This window comes from Staurois parvus, unplaced genomic scaffold (assembly GCF_062004578.1).
Source record: "Staurois parvus isolate SC_StPar_1 unplaced genomic scaffold, SC_StPar_1.0 ptg000120l, whole genome shotgun sequence".
In the NCBI taxonomy this organism is placed as follows: Eukaryota; Metazoa; Chordata; class Amphibia; order Anura; family Ranidae; genus Staurois; species Staurois parvus.
In genome coordinates, this window is record NW_028317916.1 from 49050 (window position 1) to 74902 (window position 25853).

Sequence of the window (25853 nt, forward strand, 5' to 3'; positions counted from 1 at the left end):
AAAGCAAGCCGACAATCCTCACAGGATGGACCCGATCCATCCTGAAGGGATTGTCATTTTTCTTTACAACTTACCTTTTCTTGGAGCGGGTCCAGTGTCACCCTGTATAGGTTGCATGCTGATGATCCTGCGGGGATCGTCGGCATGCAACCTATACGGGGTGACACCAGACCCGCTCCAAGAAAAGGTAAGTTGTAAAGAAAGCCGACGATCCCCGCAGGATGGATCAGATCTGCGGATTGAGCATAATGGATCGGAGTCCGATCCATTATGCTCAATCCGCAGATCCGATCCATTCTGCGGGGATCGTCGGAGGGGGTGTCACCAAGTGTTACCGCACCGGGTGACACCAACCCTAGGGACCTCTGATTACATTTAAAAAAAAAAAATAAAATAAACTAACTGGTTGCATACATATACATGCATCTTTGACAAAATTATATCTGTGAGCCTGTCTAGGTTGGTCTCTATTTACTTTGCATATCTGGCCTCTGCTACATTTCCCCATTCCTCTTTGAAAACTACTCCAGTGTTGTGAAGTTGCATTGGGGTTATAAGTGAACAACCTTTATTAGGTCCAGACATAAAGTAGTTCTGATCTAGATCTGGATTCTGACTTGAACATTCCAGAACATTACCACTGCTATTTTTTAGCCAATTCTGTGTAGTTATAACTTTAGGTTTGGGGTCATTGTTGCATACCTCCCAAATGTCCCTGATTTCAAGGGACTGTCCCTGATTTGGAACAAAGTCCCTCTCTAAGTCTTTCCTCCTCCTTTCAAAAGTGTTTCACTGTGTCAAACCTTTCATCCAATTCAAATTTCAAAAGCCAGTATAAAAGAATATTAGTGGTAAAAAAAGCACTCATAGGTTTAACTAATCTTTTTTTTTATAATTCTTCTTTAAGGAGGCATGCCCTATGTCTGCATGCATACAGGTATGCTAATAGGTGTTCCTCAATCCCATCTCAGTTGGTAGGTATGTTGTTGCTAGAAGAAAAATCGTGCACGCTGCATTGTTTTTATTCAAGAGTCACCATTTTTCTGCATTCATTTTACCATGTGCTCTTAAGATCCTTCCAGTGCCTTCTGCAGAGAAACTTTCCCTAGAGAATGAGGTTGCCACCACCATAGTGAATTTATTATAATATTCATTGCTTGGCTTATGCCAAGCATAAGAGTTTAGTTCACTTTTGGTCTCTTCAGGACTATACAGCCTTCTTCCTAGATTACTTCAGGGTCTTCCAGGTGTCTTCTGGCAAACTGTAGGCAATATCTCATATACGTATAAGTTAGTAGCTTTCTTTGTGAATTATTTCATAAATCTGTAACTGGTGATGCACACAGGCAACTGTGGCTGTATGCATTATTGCTCTAATCTCAGCCACTGAGGCATGTACATTTCTTACTCACTAGTATTCTGCTTGCACAGTCAGGCATCCCATTCTTTGCAAAATTAAAGCTGCACAATATTTTTAGGTTGCTTTAACAAACAGTGAAAGGTTCTTATAGTCTGCTGTGCTTTATCAACACCTTTTGAAGGAGTTGCTTACAGTGTTCTTTTGTCAGTGCTACAACATTGATTTACCTGAAGCTGAACCTTTAACCACTTGAGCTCCTGAGGATTTACCCCCTTAATGACCAGGCCTTTTTTTGCTGTTTGGTGCTGCACTAATTCAAATGATAATTGCGCAGTCATGCAATGCTGTACCCAAACAAAATTTACGTCCTTTTTTTCACACAAATAGAGCTTTCTTTTGATGGTATTTTATCATCTGTGCGCTTTTTATTTTTTGCGCTATAAACAAAAAAAACACAACAATTTTGAAAAAAAACAATATTTTCTACTTTCAGCTATAAAAAATATATCGTAAACTCAAAGTTAGTCATAAATTTAAGCCAAAATTTATTCTGCTACATGTTTTTGGTAAAAAAAATTCCAATAAGTGTATATTGATTGCTTTGTGTGAAAGTTATAGCGTCTACAAACTATGGTACAGATACTGTAATTTATGCCTTTTTTTGCTATACAGCGCTGCACTAATTCAAATGATAATTGCGCGGTCATGCAATGCTGTACCCAAACAAAATTTACGCCCTTTTTTTCACACAAATAGAGCTTTATTTTGGTGGTATTTTAACACCTGTGCGCTTTTTATTTTTTGCACTATAAACAAAAAAAACACAACAATTTTGAAAAAAAACTATATTTTCTACTTTCAGCTATAAAAAATATATCGTAAACTCAAAGTTAGTCATAAATTTAAGCTAAAATGTATTCTGCTACATGTTTTTGGTAAAAAAAATTCCAATAAGTGTATATTGATTGCTTTGTGTGAAAGTTATAGCGTCTACAAACTATGGTATAGATACTGTAATTTATGCCTTTTTTTGCTATACAGCACTGCACTAATTCAAAATGATAATTGCGCGGTCATGCAATGCTGTACCCAAACGAAATTTACATCCTTTTCTTCACACAAATAGAGCTTTCTTTTGGTGGTATTTTATCACCTGTGCGCTTTTTTTTTTGCGTTATAAACAAAAAAAACACAAAAACTTTGAAAAAAAACAATATTTTCTACTTTCAGCTATAAAAAATATATTGCAAACTCAAAGTTAGTCATAAATTTAAGCCAAAATGTATTCTGCTACATGTTTTTGGTAAAAAAAAATCCTGTGCATTAGCGGGCAAACTGGCGCTATATGGGAGGGGTGCTAACACTATCGGAAGTCACCAGTGACACTAATACAGTGATCAGTAAAAATCTGTTCACTGTAATCAATGACACTGGTGACAGGGCAGTGAAAGGGTTAACTGGGGGGGTGGGGGGCGATCAAGGGGTTAAATGGGATTACTGGTGTACTGGCGGGCAAACTGGCGCTATCTGGGAGGGGCGCTAACACTATTGGAAGTCGCCAGCGACACTGATACAGTGATCAGTAAAAATCTGTTCACTGATCAATGACACTGGTGACAGGGCAGTGAAGGGGTTAACTCGGGGGGGGGGGGGGGGGGGCGATCAAGGGGTTAGACGGGATTACTGGTGTATTAGCGGGAAATCTGGCGCTATCTGGGAGGGGCGCTAACACTATCGGAAGTCGCCAGCGACACTGATACAGTGATCAGTAAAAATCGGTTCACTGATCAGTGACACTGGTGACAGGGCAGTGAAGGGGTTAACTGGGGGGGGGGATTAAGGGGTTAAACAGGATTACTGGTGTACTTGTCGGGCAAACTGGCGCTATCTGGGAGGGGCGCTAACACTATCGGAAGTCGCCAGCGACACTGATACAGTGATCAGTAAAAATCGATTCACTGATCAGTGACACTGGTGACAGGGCAGTAAAGGGGTTAACTGGGGGGGGGGATCAGGGGGTTAAATGTGACCTAGGTGTGTTCTAACTGTAAATGTGTAGTGTTTTACTCACTTTTACTGTTTCTTCTTCTCTGTCTGGAACGGAATGTGTCCAGGTAGAGAAGAATGACATCATATCCTGTCCTGTGTAAACTTCAAGACAGGACAGGATAGGACAGGGACCGATCATTTGATTTCAGCCAGACATCACTGGCTGAAATCTAATGATTGATCCCTCCGGGATTGAATGGTGTCACCTGCGGGTCGGCGGGAGCGCGCGTGCGCCCCCTGCCGGCGAAAACGTCGGGAGCGCGGGACCCGTTTTAAAACGTGGTTTTGCGCCTGAGTGCCGCCCTGCACACGTATATATACAGTGGCAGGGCGGCAAGCGGTTAAAATAATTATGTGTTTTCATTATAATCACTTGAAAGACCTAGACTTCACACAGGAGATCTCAATTTAGGTGGTTGTCAACTTTGACTTTGTTAAAATTGGTAGAGTATGATGTGTGTTATATCATAATGTTTTTATTTTGTCATAACTACAGTAATATTTTTTGCAAAAAAATATAAATAAATAGGGCTCCAATTGCCCAAATACTTGATTCAGTTCATATATATGATTTGGGGTGAACAATGGATGTAATGCTCTGTGACTATGAAACATGAGCATTTCCAAGGAGATAGATACTGTATGTTGCTATGTATTAAAAATACTTTCCTGTTTTCCTCTGCATATAATTTAAACATATAAGCTGGGCTTTTTTTTCAGCGGGAACGTGGGGGAATGCAGTTCCTGCACCTCCAGCACTGAATGTATGTAACGGCAAGGGGTTCTGGGGTATACTAGAGGGTCTATTGATGCTGGCTTCTGGGGATCTATTGTTTCTGGGGAGGGGGTAATTTCTTAATGAGGGAGGGAGTCTGTTGTTGCTGGCTGCTGGGAGATCTATTGTTGCTGGCAAGGGTCTATTGTAGCTCAAGTAGGTCTATTGTTGCTGGGATGTATTTTGTTGTTGAGGGTGCTTTTGTTGCTGGCAGCAGGAGATCTATTTTACTGCTTTAATGTTATCATTAGCAAATTCCATACAATTACTTAACACCACAAAACTAAAAGGATCGGTACTGGTAGGTGGGTAGGCTGTGAAACTAAAGGATAGTGCTCGTAGGGGGCAGAGACAAAGGGATCACTCAGAAGGGGGGAGTTCCTGCACCTATTCTCTGAGAAAAAAAGCCCCGAATATAAGTGTTTTAGATATAGTATATGAATGTTTAAAATGGCAACACATGTTTTTAGACAAGTACAAATGTTTCCCCTATATCCTTAGCTGACATCTCTGCAACCTCTATTTAGAGGAGGGGTTCCCAATCTGGGGTGCCCACTCCCTCAGGGGTGGCAAGATGGGTACAACAAAGAATGACTTGTGTCCCTTAAGCCGTCCATACATTGACTGAATATTGGCTGGTTCTGCAGAGGTCGACCAAATTTTAATCCATGTATGGGCTAGCTGGTTGTACAAAAGTTGATCTATCGATAAACTTGTGTACAACCAGCCTGCCAAGTTTTTCCTGAATGATCAGTGCCGCCAGCTATAGTCAGCAACACTGATGATAGCATTCTGCCATCAGGAGGATTCCCCCATTCCCATTGAATTTGTGACTGGAAGAATTGGTGTTTTTTTTTTTTGTTCAACCAGGCGGTTTAACAAAAAAAAAAAATGAATCGGGTATGGCAGGATTTAGTGAAGAGCCACAGGTCAACATTCAGCTAGCTTCCAGTGTGCCTTGAACAGTGATAGTAGGTGGTTGTGGTTATGTAGGCAGTATCCTCTGGAAGATTTCACCCCCTTCATGAGCAGGGCATTTTTCACTAGCACTGTGCTACTTCAACTGGCAATTGCTTGTTCATTCAACACTATACCCAAACCAAATTTATGTTATGTAAATAGAGCTTTCTTTTAGTGGTATTTAATCACCAAATGTGTTTCTTTGTTTCTGTTATAACATTTTACAAACAAATAATCTTTCTTTAAAAAATGTAGGCCAAATTGTTGGTCAAAATGTAGCCTGCTGAATTTTGTTGGTAAAAATAATTGAAATCAGTTTATATTAGCTAGTCTGTGTGAAAGTTATGGAGTCTACAAACTATGGTATATATATATTTAAAAACTGATCATTCCTGATGTACTGACTGCCTATCTTATTTTTTGAGACCGTAAAATGCCAGGACCCAAAAATGACCCCTTTTTGGAAAATATACTGTCCAAGATGGGGCAGCACAGTGGCTAAATGGTTAGCACTTCCACCTGGCATTACTCAGGTCATCGGTTCAAATCCCAACCATAGCACCACCTGCCTGGAGTTTGCATTTCCTCCGGGTACTCCGGTTTCCTCCTACACTTAAAAGACATTCTGGTAGGTTAATTGGCTCCTGTCTAAATTGGCCCTAGTATGTGTATGTATGAATGTGAGTTAGGGACTTTAGATTGTACACCCCTTGAGGGTTAGGGGTTGATGTGAATGTACAATATATATGTAAAGCGCTGCGTAAATTGACAGCGCCATGTAAGTACCTGTAATAAATAAAAGATATTTACTAAGTGAGTTTTTGTTGTAATTTTTTGTCACAATTTTCTTTTTTAAATGGAGAAATGAAATAAATTTTTTGCACATACTGTCACCAGTGCAGTACAGTATCAGCATATGACTGGTATGGTGGTGATCAGGGATACTGACTGGTGACAGCATATAGAAAAAAAAAAAAAAAAAGTAAATATTTTTTATTCAACTTTTTAACATCAGTTTTTTTTTCACAATTTTAAAAATTTTTCTTTACAATTGTTTTAACATACTGTCAACAGAGTAGTTTAGTGTCACCACTGTGACACTATAGTACTCTGGGGTGGTGACCAGGGATTTTTTTTTCCACACTGTCATTGGTGATGATCACTGTAACAGTAATTGTTTGAACTGTCATGAATGGCTTTCATTCATGACTCGTTGTTTACTATTATGATTCTGTGATTTGCCCACAGCTATCACATGGTAGAGGGTGCTGTAATTGGCCCAGGTACAATGTGATCACTGATGACCAAATACAGATCACGCACAGCAGTAAACAATAATGTCATGAATGGATTCTATAAATGACTATTGTTTACTATGTAAGGTGATCACACAGTGATCATGAGGCCCAATACAGAGAGGCCCAATACAGAGAAGTGAACACAGCTGATGCAGCGCGTGCCGCTGCATGCCTTGGGGGAGGTGCGCAGTGCATATGAGCACCATGACATATGGCTACATCACAATGCCTGGGGGAGCTGCCCATCAATGGTAAATGTATTGCTGGCAGTCGGCAAGTAGTTAATCAAATGGAGAGTATAACTGAATTAATATATAAATAAATTCAGGAACTGATTTTGAGAGTATTGCTTTTAAAATAATTATAACTCAACATCTGACATAATTGTTGTATATTGTTTCACTCATTAATTCATAAGTGCATATTGTTTCACTCATAAAATTTGATGGATGTTTTTGCTGCTGGAGGCCTGGAGATTTTAAAAGAATGAATCATAAGTTTGGGTACTCCGGTTTCCTCCCACACTCCAAAGACATGCTGGTAGGCTAATTGGATCCTGTCTAAATTGGCCCTACTATGTGTATGTATAATATATATGTAAAGCGCTGTGTAAATTGACAGCGCTATATAAGTACCTGAAATAAATAAAATAAAAATAAATAAGTCCATATTCCTTAACTTTGGAGAAAATGTTAGATGATGATATACTGAAGGAGGATCTTATTTATCTGCTGCAATTCGAGCTTTTGAAAATTGAAAGCAAGACTTTAGATGAGTTTTGGTTTGAAGCATTGGATATTTTCCTAAGAGTTGGTGGAAATGCACTGCTCATTCCATTTGCAACAACATACTTAAATCTGGATTCAGTTCTCCTTTGTCACTTGGTGGCAGAAGTTTTTTTTTACCTCCATGCATTCTATGCATGAAGGTGAAAAAACCTTCTGCGTGCAGATTCCCCCCCCCCAGCTCCCCTTATACTTACATGAGCCCAACCGTGATCCAGCAATGTGCATGAGAGCATTGTTCTTCTCTGCTCTCTACCTTCATTGGATCAGACACAGCAGTGGGAGCCATTGGCTCCTGATGTAGTCAATCACAGCCAGTGAAAGGGAGCCGGGGGGGGGGGGGCGGTTGGGACCGAGCTGCACTGTGTGTCTTACACACAGAACTGGCTCGGGAGTGAATTCGCAGGGCTGCCACCATAGGAAGTGGCTTCCTATAGTGGTACACCAAGAAGAGGAGGAACCAGGAGTTCCAATGGAGTATCCAAGAAGAGGAAGATTGGGGCTGCTCTGTGCAAAACTATTGCACAGAGCAGGTAAGTATAACATGTTTTTTTTTATTTTTAAACAATAAAATATTAACGTTTACAATCACTTTAAGACAAAATCTAGGAATCACTTGAATCCAGAGGCAGACCTAAGTATCACAGTCAGCAATAAAGTTAAACAAACTCATAAATGAGAAGCAGGAGCAAAGCAGGTATTGGATTTTATGTTTACATGAATTGTATGTTTATGAATTTTCTGAATGAATAAGAATCCAATTGCCTAATTAATATTTGTATTTAAAAGCTTATTTTTTTAAGTTCAATTTGTTCTCCTGCAGCATTAAATGAGGTTCAATTTGAATCCTCAAATATTAATCAAACATTTCCTAGAGTTGTGGGCTTTAATAAAAAGACAGGGAAACACTGGTTTAGAGCTTTTCATAACTACAGCTTTATCTTATTAAAAACAGCATCACTTGCCATTCCCTCGTGATTGCATTCCCACTGAAAACTTGACCAACAGACTCTTGGTCTAGTCATAATTATATAATAACATAGTCAGGTTGAAAAAAGAGACAGATCCATCTAGTTCAAACAGTTCTGCATTTGAGACACTATTTTTTCTGTGCCATTTTTTTTGCAGCACATGTTGCAACATTTTCATTGTTTTTAGATATTTTAATTTTCTTTTGTAAAAACTGCTTTGTCATTTCCATGTTGTGGATGCATTCAAATGCATGACAAAATGGGTTTTTATGCATTACCATTCATTCATAGAGGCTTTAAAGCACCCATTAGCCAGAATAAACTTTAGAATGTACAAAATGCGCCAAATTGCAGAGTAATGACCTACGAACATGAATATTTTATGTGTATCAGGGTCCTGCAGTTTACTAAAGGTGGGTACATGCAATAAAGAAAAACTCCATTTTTGTTTTGCTCCTTTGCTTGCTTTCCATGATACCGTTTATAATGTAAGCATTTTTGGGAAGGAAAGACAATGAAGCTTATATACTGTATAATGACTGTGTAAAAAGCAATATACAAGACCTAGTAAACCATATCTGCATAATACCTTTGTCTATGAACTGGTTTGGTTTGTACATTACTGTGTGCCATATATTGTGCTAGACTATTGACACACATTAATGGAAATAACACTTACTGAAAATATAATAGGCTTCATTTCTATCCATGTATCTCGGATGTGTAACCATGAGTAAGCACCAGAAGTGATGATATACTCATTTTTGTACCAAGAAGTACACTTGCGAAAAAAAAATATATTCAGTGCCTGTTATTTCATTACTGAATCTATCGAATAGCATTTACAACATCAGTGCTACAATGTAAGAGAGTTTCATTACTAGGTGTTTCTTTTGACAGCTTACCAGGTTAGTTCTTAAAGCCATAAGCTCTAGAGTAAGCATGAAGTTTGAAAGTCAGCTTGTCTGTTCCCATTTTCACACTGTTTTCATGTTGTTTAAGTGTATAAGTGATTTTGCAGGGTCTTGTCATATAGCAAGCCAGGTAATCAGGTAATTATTTAGTCTATTGAAAGGTGCCTGATTTTTGAACATATCACACTTCTGAGACCAGACTGAGCTTGTGAGAAGCAATTACATTTACTTTTTCTTATAAAAGCTGTATTCGTGATGAAGTATCTCAAAAAAGTGAGCATGCAATACTATCAGTTGATTTCTTCAAGCGGCTGAAGTATTTAGGTGTATTTGCGCAATGTATTGCTAAATGCAAAATCATTTCTTAATGTAAGATTGTAATAAAACCAGGTATTACAAAATATTCACCAGTGTATATTATTTTTTTTATTAATGCTGTAGTCTTACCCAACCAAAACTCTTTTTCAGCTGGCTTTATCTTTAGCCTAGCATGTAAAAAGTCTCTGATAATAGCACAGTGACCATTTTTAAAAAAATCCAGAATAGTTACAAATTACTGACACAGGGATTGTCTAAGGCTACGTTCACACTAGCCTTGTGTGCAGGCGGCAGAGAGGCGTTTGGGAAGCTTCCCAAACGCCTCTGCCAATTCTGCACATTACAGCACATGGTGCTGTTCTAAGGGGAGCGTTTGCGTCGCGTCGCGGCAAAACGGACGCCTCTGGACGAGTCAGGAGGCTTTGAAGCCTCCTATTCTCGTCTATGGTGCCGCTCCGCAAACGCCCGGCCGGCGTTTGCGGTGCGGTTGCGACGCGGTTGCGGGGCGTTTGCGGAGCGGTAACACCACTCAAACTGCATTATAGGCGTTTGTGGGGCGTTATTAACGCTCGGCAAACGCCTAGCAACCGCCGCTAAACCGCGCATGCGGCGTTTGCGGAGCGTTTGCCGAGCGTTAATAACGCTCCGCAAACGCCGGACCAACGCTTGCCAAAAGCTATAGGGGCGTTTGGCAAGCGTTGGCAAAACAGCCTAGTGTGAACGAGCCCTAATAGTGGGGATGTTTCCCAAGTCTGTGTCATTTTACAGCTTTACTAGCAAACTCAGCTTTACTCAAATTTTTTAAAGAGCTTTGTAGGTTTTTAAAATGTTTTAACCATAGTGGAATAGAGCATTTGTTTCCTTTTCACACACTGACCCCTTTTAAACTTACCCATTGTTTACAGGACTTAAAGTACTGATATACAGTATATAGTGCATGCAATCCTTGAACCTGTCTAGGAAATCACTTACCGATCATCACAGTCAGTTACCTTCCCAGTTCTAGCAGCACTGCCTCCTCTGTCTACTGCAGCCATGGACACTTCTTGGTATTGCCTAGGGCAGTGATGGCGAACCTATGGCACACGTGCCAGAGCTGGCACACAGAGCCATCTCAGTGGGCACGCCAGGAAGAAGAGGAAGATGAGCGCACACGGACCACGCACACTGACCGGCCATCCAGATCTCGTCCACACTGGACCCCCATCAAACTACATCTCCCACATGTCTCTGGGGCCAGGGTGAGTGTGGACGAGAGGAAACGGCTCCTATGCGGATCTGGCACCAGGGGTGATGTAGCCGTGGATGGGCGTGGAAGAAAGGAAGAGGCTCCCACACTGCTCCGGGGCCAGGGGCGATGTGTTCAGCGTGGATGGGAATGAGCTGCTGGGTTGGAAGCCACACCAACACTGCCAGAGGTGAGATTAACTGCTTGCAGTGTCACCCATCAGTGCCCAGCAGTGTCACCCATCAGTGCCCAGCAGTGCCGCCTGTCAGTGCTGCCCAGCAGTGCCACCTGTCAGTGCCCAGCAGTGTTTCGCCCATCAGTGCTGCCCATCAGTGCCACCCATCAATGATGCCCAGCAGTGCCGCTGATCAGTGCCATCTGTCAGTGCCTCCAGTTGGTGCTATCAGTCAGTGCCGCTTATCAGTGCCCATCATTGCTGCATATCAGTGCATCATCAGTGCCTCCTCATCAATGCCCACCAGTGCCGCCTCATCAGTGCTACCTATCTGTGCCGCCTCATCAATGCCCATCAGTGCTGCCTATTAGTGCAGCCTCACCAACGCACATCAAAGAAGAAATATTACCTGTTTGCAAAATTTTATAATAGAAGCAAAGAAAACCTTTTATGTTTTTAATTTTTTGCTCTTTTTTCATTTATAGTGCAAAAAATAAAACACCCAGTGGTGATTAAATACCACCAAAAAAAACTCTATTTGTGTGAAAAAATGAGTGTTGCATGACCGCACAATTGTCATTGTCAAGTGCAACAGCACTGAAAGCTGAAAATTGGTCTGGACAGGAAGGGGGTAGAAGTGCCCGGTAGGCAAGTGGTTAATTGCAGTGTTGGCACTTTGAAATAAAAAAGTTGGTTTTGTGTTGCAGTTTTGGGCACTCGGGCTCAAAAAGGTTCGCCATCACTGGCCTAGGGTATTCTGGCTGAGTTACAGTATGTGATAAATCATATGATGTGTCATGAGGGCAGAAAATCTGTTTTAGCTTTAGCATGCTATTGTCACATGATCACTGAGTCTTGGCAGTGTCTCCTTGCTACCTGAGTTCTTCTCTGTTGTGATCATTCAGTCGTCTATCACTCAATTCCTTGCCAGTCTGTCTGTTGCTAGTAATTCTGCAACAATCAGTCGTGCTACAGTCAGCCCAGCTACTGTCTGCTACCTACTAGTACTGTCTTTGTTATAGTCCAGTTCATTAGTGTCCACTCAGTTACAGTCTAGTCTGAAACAGTCCAGCCTGTCACAGTCCAGACTTCTACAGTCCAATTTGCTGCTTTCCAGTCCACAACTGTCCAATCTGCTACGGTACTGTCCATTCCAATATGCTTCAGCCCAGTCTGCTAAAGTACAGCTCTGCTACCAGTCCTGCTACAAGTACTAATTAGCCCTAATTTTACGCAGTCAGCTTCTTTGGTTCTCCAGGCACCATCCACCTCTACATCCTGTTAGGTAACCTGGGGTAGGTTTCAGTTAGTCCAAACCTCTGGCAGAATACCAACTTCCTCTTTCTTACATTGTAAAGTCCACCTTCAGAGAAAGCAGCTGTGATGAGACAGAGATGTCTACTTCCAAGTCCCGCATCAAATCAGGTAGGGTCATAACCCTTAATAAATAACACTGGTGTTTATTGCATACACATGGTAGTTGACCTAGCAGATATAATTGGCTTATCCTCAAACAATTGATGCACCAGTGTAAATGCATAGGCTTTAGTAAATTAGAAGCAATCACGCAAACATAGACTCAAAGCAAAATGTGCCTCCTGATTTGTTCTTTAGCCACCCCATAGTCAATGGAGGAAAGGTGTGCAAACTGCTGCAGGTATGAAGAGTAAATATCTAAAGTGTCAGCAGGTAACTTCAGTACCCACCCAAACCATTTTATCACAGCCAAATCTCAGGACATTATAACAGGCCAGGCTTTGGCCGTTACTTATATTGCTGAAGCTTTCCTGCTTCTTGCATACACCTTCTGGCCTGTGAGCTTGTCTATCATTGTGAAAAGTCAATAGGGATGTATCAGTCATATCAGCCCAGCATTGCCCAAGCCAGCCATGACAGGAAGGTTTACTGTAGGTATGTGCAGGTATAAGGAAGGTTGACACACTCTTCTATTTGAATATTTACTGTATGTGCTATTTGTCTACAATATATACATTTATGCTATTTATACGTGTATAATAAATGAAAATAAAAACTAAACCAGCCTAAATAATTGACCCGGTGGCATTAATAGTCAACCTATGGGTGTCAGAAAACAGCAGAATTAGATATAAGCCTGTGGTCACCTTCTCCTAGAGACCTCTTGGGAATCGTACAAAAAAGAATCACTGAAATATGGATTTGGCTTGGATCATTCAAACTACTGAAATTTCTTTCAAATCTAAAATCATCTGAATGTATGAGGGTGAGTCAAATATTATCAGCACTCTGGCTGTAGAATTAATTTTAATTTTTAGAAAAGACAAATACATAATGTTTTGACATAATCTTCTTGCTTTTCAATACACTTTGTCCATCTGTCCAAAATGTTTTAGGCTGAGCTGAAAGCTACAAATGCACTGCTGTCTTCACTTCCTCAGAAGTGAATCTTCTTTCTTGGGGCTGCTTTCAGGAGACTAAACAGGTGAAAGTCTGATGGAACAAAATCAGGACTATAGGGAGGATGCTGTCCTCAGCTGTGGATGTGGACGGGCATCCAGCTGCTTCTTGATGGCTAACACTTGTGTAGCCTTCCTTGAAATTCTCTATCCATTCATACACACTTCTTCAGGACAAAACACTTTCTCCATACTGTGCAAAAAATCTTCAATAAATAATGGCACCAGGTACACCCCCAGACAATCAATCACTGCATGCTGCTCTTCTTTCGTGCAAATCAGAAGTGGATCATCCATTTTTGCTCACACTGCACTTACAAATGAACTGACGCAACACTTTCAAGCCTGCACAGCAGTGACTGGAGAGAAAGTAAGCAGCCTTGAATGGAAAGCGCTGATAAGACAGTGTGACCAATAGAAATTTTATTAGAACTGGAGTGCAGATAATTTTTGATTCACCCTTGCATATATACAAAATGTATATATCTTGTGATATGGGGGATCATTAGCTCTAGTGGTAGATATGTTTTCAAGTTCATGTCAGTCAAGAACTATATTAAAGGGTCTGGTAGTCCATGTTTATTAAAAAAGGCACAAAACAAAAGTCCAGCATAAGCTTTCCCACACATGGGTTCTCCAAAATACAAATGAAAAATACAGAGCCACCTGGCTCTCTCTAGTCAGCAGTATCTCTGCTTGTTTTGTCTCCCAGACCACTGGCTATTACTGGCACACAGCCTTGGGCTTCTTGAACACACACACACACACAACGTCAAGCCCTTTAATGCACAAAGTGCCTATCTCCAGGCAGAGATTATCTCAAGGCAGCCACTGCTCCAACTGCCCTCCACACCTCCTGCAACTCTCAGCAGCCCAACATTATAAGGCCTGTGTGCACCTGGGTACACACCCTGCTCATTGTCTACAAAACTGGGACACTGGGTTGGAGAGTTCTTCCCTCCCAAGGCTATAGAGCCCCATACAGAAATATCAAAAACTGGAGAAAACTGCAAAAGCAGTTTTCTCCACTCAAACTCTATGCTCCTTATTCCTGCACTCAGCAAATGGGCAAAGCCTGTGTCTTTTTCCTGACCATTCCTATCTATATTCAACCTTTGACAGGGCCTTGCACTGTTACTATATATATATATATATATATATATATATACACATTATATGTATATAAAATCATGAAGAGGAATCACACCTGGAAATTGTTATGTTTTAATTTTTCAACATATTTGAACAAGTAAACATTAAATCTTCATTTAAACATTGCTTGCAGAGAAAGGTGATACACTTGAATAAAAACACATGAAAAATTATGCCATTTCAATAATGTATTAAGAGAAATATCAACAGATAGTAAATGGTATAGAAGACACAGAAAATTGTTCCAGAAAGCCTGATCTTTACCTATATTATCAATGGCCAATTGTAGTCTTGCTCTAAAGTTCTTTTTGTCTTTTTGGACATCAAAGGACTTTTTTCCTCTATGGCTCACAATATATGTGGATTAAAGTGGTGCAATCTCTTTCTGACTGTTGAAGCATGCACTTTGACACCAAGTATTTCAAAAATTACCTAGGGATCGCACAATGAAATCTTGATGTTTTAAGGAATTTCTTTTAGCATCAAATGGTCAGCTCTTGGGTTGAATTATCTGGACCTGTAATTGCTGGACAAATTTGCAATGATTTGAATACTATAGACATGCATTTTATTTTCCTTACAATGCAATGATTGTTAAAAAAAAAGGCAATCTTTTTAAAACTATTGCCAGGCTCATTGGCCTTCACAACCTTATTTCTGATGGCTTTAGAGAGCTGTTTTGATTTTGTCATGATGACACTACACAGGCCATTTGCAAAGAGAACACAAGACCATAAAAAATATCTGAGGTTTACAATTTCCACCCACATACTTATTGAGGAGGTTCAAATCATTTGCAACTAATATGGAGCACCTAAAGATTTGAATAGGTGGTAATTGCTGGGGTGTATTTACTTTTTAGATTTTTACATTGAATGTACCATAATTTTTTCTGTCATTTGATCAAGTATATAAAACTTTATCTGTAGGCACTGTTTACATTAAGGCGTTATGTTTGCCTGTTCAAATATGTTAAAGAAATTAAAAATATCTGGTTCAATATTATTATTAAAACATATAACATTGGAATACAACTGGGGTATAAAGCAAAAAGAAAACAGATAACAAATTGGGCGATGGCTATATCAACTTATTTTACAATAAAATTATTTACAGTGCAGTCATACGACCTAAGCCGCAGGACAGCTTTAATGACCCAGGATCTAGTCCTGAGGACTCAAAAGATAAGTATGAAAAACTACAGAAATAATGTTTAAAGTTAATGTTAAAAGTAAAGCAGGATAGAGAGAGAAAGACAGAAGAAGAAAGAGGAAGAAAGAGGCAGAAAGAAGGGGACCGGAAGAGGAATAGCAAGGGGAGGGGGAAATACACAAACCAAAATACCCAAACCAAATGGGGATAGGGTAGGAAACGTATAGGTCCACCAGGGACTCCATACTTTTAAAACATTTGCATGAGAATCGTGTAGGATGCTAGTCATCTTTTCATGCAACATCAGGGTTGTCAGGTTAGTTTTCACCATGTGAAAAGATACTGGTGGTTTCTTCCACGCCTTGGTGATTACACATTTGGCGGCTATAAACAGGGCTAATTTTTGTTGGTGAGAAAACAAGCCCCTAATTGGACAATGTAACACTGCCAGTTTAGCTTCTTTGGGGACGAGGATATGGAATATAGAGTATAGGAGGCCAAAAACCCTGGACTAGAACCCCATGAGACGTGGACACGAACACCAAGTATGAACAACATCACCCCGATGTCCACAGCCTCTGAAGCATCTATCATCATACTCGAGGTTGGAACTTGCAATGCAGGCAGGGACCTAGTACCACCTCAAGAAAACTTTATATGCAGCTTCCATTGTGGACGTATTGAATGAACAATGAGAGATAGAAGACCAGGCTTTAGTCCAATCCTTCAGTGAGGGATCGCAGATCTTTCTCCCAGCTAGACTTGTAAGAAATGGAGGAAGGAGAATCTACAGTGTTCAGTGAGGAATAAAGAAGAGTGATAGTGCGAGTGATGAGGCACCTGGTGAGTGCCGACAGAGGTTTCCAAAGGCTGTGGACTGATAAGGAAACGTGGAGTTGAGTCTCAAAGAAGATATCCAATGGCGGAGCTGAACATAGTCGGCCGGTGCATCATAAGACTCACAAATAGAGGGCCAAGAGGGAAAGGTACGTGAGGTGAGGAAGTGTCGAATCTGGGTGAAGCCACAAGTTGTCCACCAACTAAACAATGCCAGCTGTTCAAGGCCTGGGGGAAAAAGAGGATTGTTGAGCAAAAGGGGTAGAAAGGGGGACATAAGGTTGCCAGAGTAACGGACTGAATCCCAGACTTCCAAGCTGTGGAGCATTAGGGGCAAATAAAGAAGGGTAAAGTCTGTGGCGAAGCCACAGTAGAGCCATTACAGGAAGAGGAGCACAGTTGGGAAGTTCCAGGAATACCCACAAAGGGATATCTGTGGTCTCATGGAGTAGGGTGAGTTGGGATATCCGCTTTAAAAAAAATTACAAATTTCAAAATAAGATTGACAGCCTAAACATGGTGCCAACAAGGTCCATGATGTGAGAGGGGCCAAGCTCATGAGCTCCTGAGAACTGCCAGCAGAAAACTATGCCTAGGAGTGGTTCGACAGCTTGAAGTGCCAGTTACCTGCCTGTTGGCAGGGCATCCTGCACCGGAGTCCCAGCTGTCTGAGGTGGCTGCGTGATCGGGGAATCATCCCCGGACAGAAGGGAGGCAGACTCCATCGGAGTGTGGAGCGGTGAATGTTGGGAGGTCACGTGGCCGGAGAGGGGAGGAGTCACTGTGCCCAGACTGGTGAGAATGATCCCCTGGATACCATGAAGGGTGATCGCCCTTACACAGACCGAGGCAGACCACCCCAAAGTGCCCCGGAATCAGCTGAGGAGGAGTAAGAATCGGAGTGGTGCCTGATATGCAAAAAAAAGCACAGAACCAGCAAAGTGGATGAAGACAGAATGGAAGTGGTGTAAGAAGGGCTGCTGGAAGTGGTGAGTCCAGAATCTAAATTGACTAATATTTACAAAGGAACTTGTGTAAGAAAAGGAAAAGTGGTATAAAAAGCCCCAAGGAAGGAAACTGAGGTGGGGATACATTGGAGAGCCAAGTGATAATACTCCTTTAGAAAAAACAAAAAAATAAGAATATTTACGGCAAAATATAACACCAATCTAATCTATCCTGTGGAAGTATTTTTTTTTGCCCCTTGATTTAAAAAGATAGAGATACTACACAAACATTATGAAGAGTAAATCTGTGAAAGGGGGAGGATCCAAACATCTCAAATGAGTATAAGTACAATTAAAAAATATATGCCCTCACAAGAGAAAAGTCCAGAGTATCAAACACCAGAGAGACAACATGGAGCAACTGGAAGATGTGAGATGGAAAATAATATCGGTGATCGCTCTAGATTGTCTCTGGGAGTATCCAATTTGAGTCAAATTGAAGAAACTGTTGATATGGAAAAATAACTAGTCATAGAGAACACTGAAGAACAAGAAAAAAGCTCACAATTGCCTACTAAAACTGAAATAGGAGAAATGTTTTTGAGATTAGAATGATTCATTAAAAATTAAATGGTGGTAATACATAAGGATTTGGGGAAAGTCTTATCTCGAGTAGAAGAAATGGAGGAAAAATTTAATAAACATGCCCAAGTAATAACCAACTTGAAAAAACAAATTGAGGACATGTGAAAAGAGCACAGGAGACTGTTCTACAAATGGAAGATCATGAAAATAGAGATAGGAGGAACAATCTGAGGATAAGAGGTTTCCCCGAGACTTTACAGGGAGAAGATCTGATGGAGACTATGAGGAAAGTGTTCAACACAATTATGAATAGATGAGCAACAAATCAGTTGAAAATTGATAGAATACACAGAATTAGAAGACCTCAAGGAACGGCAAGTGAAAAGCCCAGAGATGTGATTGTACGATTTCATTATTACAGAGATAAAAAAGATCTATGGAAGAAGATAAAAGGGATACCAGTAATAACATATGAAGAAATATATGTACAAATTTTTGCCAATATAACACCGGAAACATTATTTAGAAGGAGAACTTTGAAACCATTACTGGAACAGATGAAAAAACAAAACGTTCGATACAGCCAACATGGAAGAAAAATATATTTAAAATATATTTAACAAATATTCTTCCCAAATATATTGACATATTCTTGAAATGCTACAATTTTGGCCATATTCAATATATTTAAAAATATATATCAGGCTATATATATATATATATATATAGTATATACTGTATGTTGAAATGCATTTTTATTACAAAATATATGAAAATATATTTTTATAAATACATTTCAAATATACTGTCAAAAAAATCTGAAGAATATATTTAAAAAATATATATATTTTTTTAAAAAAAGTAGATTTGTATTTTTAAAGACATACAGTGTATTTGAAATGTATTTTAAGAAATATTTTTCATATATTTTGTAATAAAAATGCATTTCAACATACAGTATATATATATATATACATATATATATATAAAAATATATATTTTGAAATGTATTTAATATGGCCATAATTGTAGCATTTCAAATACAATATAGGATATGGAGGAGGTGAACTTTATGACCTATAATGTAAAAGGAATGAATTCCTTTGAAGATTCTTATAGAATTACGACGACGATCTGTTGAAGTAGTGTTTTTACAAGAGACTCATTTATCTCAGGAAACAAATGTTAAGTTATACTCTAAATATTATCCTACCTGATATTATGCAGATTCACAATCTACACATGCTAAAGGAGTAGCAACTGGGATAGCTAAGAATTTAAGATTTAATATAGAAGATAGGATGGTGGATCCTATAGGTTGATTTTTGTTTTTGAGGGGGAGATTACAGGAAATAGAATGTACATTAGCAAACTAATTATGGCAGGAGACTTTAACTTTTGCATGGACCCTCATATGGATACATTGTCACAGGTGCAGCGAGGTGGAGATAAACATATGAAATCTATCAATAGGATGTTTTATCAATCTCAGCTTGTGGACTCTTGGAGAATTAAACACACTAGAGAGAGAGACTATACGTCTTATTCCCCTGCACATGCGATGTAGTCCAGATTAGATTATATAATGATAGACCATAGACTCTTGGGGGGAGATTTACTAATACTGGAGCACTCAGAATCTGGTACAGCTGTGCATGGTAGCCAATCAGCTTCTAAATTCAGCTTGTTCAGTTAAGCTTTGGCAATAAAACCTGGAAGCTGATTGTTTTTTATGCAAAAGTGAACCTGATTTTGCACTCTCCAGCTTTACTAAATAAACCCCTTGGAGTTCCAGATTAAAGTGGACATAGTTGTTATATCAATATCGGACAATTCCCCTTTCATAATGAAGTTACATTGGAGAAGAGAACAAAATAAGATAAATATATGGAAACTGAATGAGGCACTCCTTCAGGATCATGAGAAGTAATTGAGAATAAAAAAAAGAAGTAGAATAATATTTTAAAACAAATGAGACTGAAGGAGTCTCAATTGCCACAGTGTGGAAAGCACATAAGGTATATATCAGGGTTAGTTTGATTGCAATAGGAGCAGAAAAAAAGTGAGAACGTAGAAGAAAATAAATATGTTAATAGGAGAATTACATGATCTAAGAGCAATCACATAAAAAGGGAACAGTAAAATATATCCAGCAGAAAATAATCTTAAAAAGAGATGAATTAAATAACTTAATGGAACAAGAAACGAGGAGAACATTTAATATGGTGGCAAGAGAAAGATATCAGTGGGGGAATAGATCCGGTAAATATTTAATGAGACCATTGAGAAATAAGAAAGCGAGGAACTTCATAGAAAAGACAATAGATGAGAATGGAGACTTGATATACTCAACCACTGATATTGCTAGAGTATTTCAAAAATACTACATTCAGTTGTATAATGTAAAACGGAAAAATTTAAAAGACAGTGACGTAGAAAGATCTAGAAAAAGACAGATGTATCTAAAGGAGGTGGGGTTGCTGAGATTGGAAGAGGAAAGTCTAACATTTTTAGAAAAACCAATAACACAGAAGGAAATCCAAGAGGCATTGAGGAGTACAGTGGTATGGAAAAGTCCTAGTCCCTAAATTAACTGTATATATGAATGCATTAGGAGATGAGATGAAAATGAGGGAGGAGTCATTACATGCGTATATTACAATCATATCAAAAGAGGGCAAAGACAAGTCTCAATGTGCTAGTTATAGGCCAATATTGCTACTAAATATTGATACGAAATTATACACGAATGTCTTAGCAACTAGGATGAAAGACTTTATGTCAGAGTGGATTCATTTAGATCAAGTGGGGTTCATCCCTGGGAGAGAAGGAAGAGATAATGAGCTAAGATCGTTGCTCCTTATACAAAAGAGTAAAAGAGGAAAATTACCCGTATTGGTCCTATCAGTAGATGCTGAGAAAGCTTTTGACAAGGTAGATTGGGGGTTGATAACTGATGCACTAGAGGCATTGGGAGTTGGACCTAAAATTAGAAAACGGATAGGAAGGCTTTATAGTCAACCTTCAGCGGCAGTGAAAGTAAATGGCTCCTTATCAAAGTTTTTTAAAATGCACAACGGGAAAAGACAGGGATGCCCGCTTTTGCCCTTATTGTTTGTATTATCTTTAGAGCCTCTTCTTGCGATGGTGTGAAACAGCTGGGATGAAAAAAGAAATAAAAATAGGGGAAATAGAACGTACAGTTTCAGCATATGCTGACGATATGTTATTCTATGTGGTAAATCCTAGGCTGACACTACCCAATTTAATGAAAATATTAAAGTATTTTGGAGACCTATCAAATTTAAAAATTAATTTGTCAAAATCTGAGATCTTAAATATCAATGTCCCGATAATAGAAAAAAAGGCATTACAGAGGGAATTTCATATTACATGGAGGGAAAAAGAACTAAAATACCTGGGAATAAAATTTACCTCATCCCTTAAAAATGTATACAATGTAAACCATATTCCATTAATAAATGAGATAAAAGATGAATTGAGGAGAATCTTTAGAGGATCACTTTCTTGGCTAGGACAAATAAATATCATAAAGATGTTAATATTACCGAAAATCCCATATATACTACATATGTTACCAATATATCTATCGGAAATGTATTTTAAAACAGAAAAAAAAATTATATTGAGATATATATGTGGAAATAAAAAAAAAACGAGAATAAAATATGAACTGCAGAGTGAAGATAGAGAAAAGGGGGGGTGTAAATGTACCAGAGTTTCAGAGATATTATTATTCCATATTGTTATCACGAATATTTGATTGGATATACAACACACAAGGGTAAAAGTTGTTTTAAAATAGAAAGCACATTAAGTGAGACACAATTAGATAGGATTATTTGGCTTCCACATCAGCACTGTATGTTGGCTAAAAACACCAGCACTTTTACATGGAATGTAATTAAGATATGGGATGTAATTTACAAACTAATGGGAGGGGAGTATAATTCACTGTTAATACTGCTGGCGGGAACAAATTTTTTCCTGCCAGGGAAAGAGGATATTTTTGGTAAATGGATAAAAAAAGGGGATGCACAATTAAAAGATATACCAGAAAAAGGAGAAATATGCTCCTTTCAGGAGTTAAAAAAGAAAACAGAGTTGTTCTTTATGATAGATGAATGGCAATATTTTCAATGAAAACATTTTGTCGCAATGCTCCCACAGCCACTTAGAACAATGGAGGATTTGAACCCATCTGAACAATTGTTTAGTGCAAGTAAGATACGGAAATACAGTACTTTGCGTATTTATAAGATCCTTACTGCAATAGCAGGATCCACCTCTCCATTGTATATGGAAAGGTGGGAAACGGAACTTGGAATACTATTTAATGAACAGTAAAAAAAGAAAATATTTATATTAACACAGGGGGCAGTAGATATGAAGGTGGTGGAAATGAATTATACATGCCTAGCAAGATGCTATATTACACCTAGTGTGGCACATAAGAAACAAGTAGAGAAGGCACCTATGTGTTGGAGGGGGTGTGGGATTAAGGGTACAATGACACATACTGTATATGGTGGGATTGCCCCATATACAGGAGAACTGGGAAGAAATAACTCACCAAATACAGGAGATTCTGGGGATTGGTATCTTGAAGGATCCAGCTATATGTTTATTCCATAAGACAGAGCTCTCATTGAAAAAGTATAAGAATATGATAATATTCCATTTGATAAATGCAGCAAAGGGATTAATACCAACATTTTGCTAAGCTCAAGAGGCACCAAAAATAAAAGATTTCATAAGTAGGGTAGACTATATATATATATATATATATATATATATATATATATATATATAGGATGGAGGAACTATACCATATTGCAAAAGATAAAATAGACAAATTTAAAAGAACATGTGAAAAATGGAATGAGTTTAAAAGTTCAAATAGATATGCTGAACTAGTAGGAATAGAGATTGAAGAGAAGGTTTTTGGGAGATAATGGTTTATTTAATTGGGATAATCTCTGGGATAAAGATAGGATTGGATCCAGAGTTGTGTCTATTACATAGTACAAAGCTATCAGTGAACAAATACAAGGATTCGGTTATATGGTACTATCTGAATGCGGCAAAGGATCTGATACCTAAGTTTTGGCATAGCTCAGAGGTGCCGAGAGAAGAGGATTGTGTGGAAAGAGTGAACCAGATATGTAGGATGGAGAAACTGTATTATATGTAAGAAGACAAGATGGGGTTATATTACAGAAGGTGGGGAAAATGGGAAGATTTTGCGCCCAAGGTGAAATATATGAAGTAGTAGAGTGGGATATGTGAAAGTACCCCTTATTTAGGAAAAGATGTAATGGAGAAATGCAGAGTGGGTGGTTTTATTTGTGAAGGGGGGGGTTGGGTTTGCAGGGTGGGTGGGGGTATTAGATAGATGGGGGGGGGGGAATGGGAATAAAGATAGAAAGGGATATAATTGATGGTTTTGTATGTTATATGAGAGTAATGATGGAATTTTATATGGAAAATGAATAAACATTAAAAAAAAAAAAAGAGATTGAAGAGAAGAAAGAATAATATCTAAAAGAGCAAAGGAAAGAAAGAGGGAAAAGAATGAAAGGAATGGGAAAAGGACAGGGAAGGAAAAGGAAAGAAAAGAAAAAAGAAAAACAATGAGAAGAAAAAATAGGGAAAAGAGAACTTAGAAGAATGGAAGGAGAAGATGGAAGCTACAGAAAGTATAGGAGGAATAGGAAGAACATAGGAAAAGAAATGGGAGCTTGGTAAAGGGGGTGGGGGGGGGGGGTTGGAGATATGGAGGGAGGGTATTGGGGACAATATGTAAAGAAAAATGTGTTTTGTAATGATCAAGTAATGTAATGATTTATTTATTGTAATGTTAAAACCAATAAAATATTAATACAATTTTTAAAAAATTAAACATTTCCATGTGGTGTAGGTACTTTTTCCCAATATTGTATATCAATCATCAGATACCTAGGAATGCATACCATACAGTATGTAAGTAAGCAGTATATACAATATTTCATACATCAGGGCATTAGATTATTATTAATGCCAAATTCCTTTTCCGTGCTTCTTTACAGAGGGGTTGGAGAAAATTATGGAAGCACCAGAATAAAATCTCTTTGAAGCTCAGTAAGCTCTGACTCCATATTACTAGCAGTGCACACACTGAATGACAAAAGTGAGTATAGTGTATGTATTGGGACGCCCCTCCAAATCATTGGGTTCAGGTTTTCCAATCACCTTCAGGCAACATGTGTATAAAATCAAGTGCCTAGGCATGCAGACTGCTTCTACAAACATTTGAGAAAGAATGAGTCAGTCTCAGGAGCTCAGTGAATTCAAGCTTGGTGCCGTGATAGGTTTTCACCTGTGCAATAAGTCCATCCGTGGAATTTCCTTGCTACTAAATATTCCATGGTCAACAGTTAGTGGTATAACAAAGTGGAAGCTACTGGGAATGACAGCAACTCAGTTACGAAGTGGTAGGCCATGTAAAATGACAGAGCGGGGTCAACGCATGCTGAAGCACACAGTGCGCAGAAGTCACCAGCTGTGTGCAGAGTCAATAGCTAAAGACCTCCAAACTTCATGTGGCCTTCATATTGGCACAACAACAGTGCAAGGGGAGCTTCATGGAATGGGTTTTTTCATGGCTGAGCAGTCTGCATCAAAGTCTTATATCATCAAGTGCAATGCAAGGCATCGGATGCAGTGGTGTAAAAGTATGCCACCACTGGACTCCAGAGCAGTGGAGATGTGTTCTCTGGAGTGACGAATCACGCTTCTCTGAAATTAACAACAGGTGTACTAGATGGGCAACAATAAGACGATCCCCAAAACATGAGTGGTTTTACAGGTGAAGGGCACTGAAATGTTTTCCCTACTCTGAACTATTCTGTTTTTCACTAGTTTTTAATTTTGCTAGGGCCAGTGTCACTACTGGCAGCATGAGGCAATACCTGGACCCAAAAGAGGTTGCACAGGCAGTCCAACTCCTCCAGGGTGGCACATCAATATGTGCCATTGCCAGAAGGTTTGCTGTGTCTCCCAGCAAAGTCTCAAGAGCATGGAGGAGATTCCAGGATAAAGGCAGGTACACTAGGACAGCTGGACAGGGCCATAGAAGGTCCTTAACCCTTAACATGGGACATTGTTTTAATTTCAATGAATTTTTATTAAGAGGTTTGAAAACATAACAGATGATGTTATACAGTTCAACAGGAGATGTCGAAATACAAAATAAACAATAGATTTCGTCCCTTCAGTTATTGGGGGATATGGTAGGGACAAGACAATATCAGAGATATTCTAGTTATTATGTTGAACTTGATGAAGTATGAGTTATTGGGGGAGATATAGAACAAAAAAAAAGGAGAGGGGGGGAAGGGCGGGGGGAGGGTATGCAACTTGGAAGGGAGAGGGGGTACCAGTCTAGGGTTGGCTGGTATTTGGTTTTATATTTGCTGTTTCTTAATCAAATTTGTATAGTACATTTTGGGTTATGTAGCCATCGAGCCCATTGAGAGGTGAATTTGTGTTGAGAGGAATTGTTGTATGCAGATCTCTTTTCCATGTCACATGTGCGGGAGTTAGGTGGAAATTTTTCAATTCCGATATGTAGAAGAGCTAATGAAGGGTTCGGGATGGTCAAGGTTCCAGATATTTCTGAGATTAGATTGAAGACACTGTTCCAGTAGGATCTAATGGTTTTGCAGGACCATAGGATGTGCATTGTCGAACCTATGTCATTACACTGTCTCCAGCAGAGCGAGGGGTGGGCCGGATAGTAGGTAGAGAGTTTAACAGGCGTTAGGTACCATTGATGTAGTGTTTTTAAGTATGACTCCCAGTGGGAGGTACACCGGGTGGCTTTGTGTGTAATAGTGAACGCCTTTTCCCA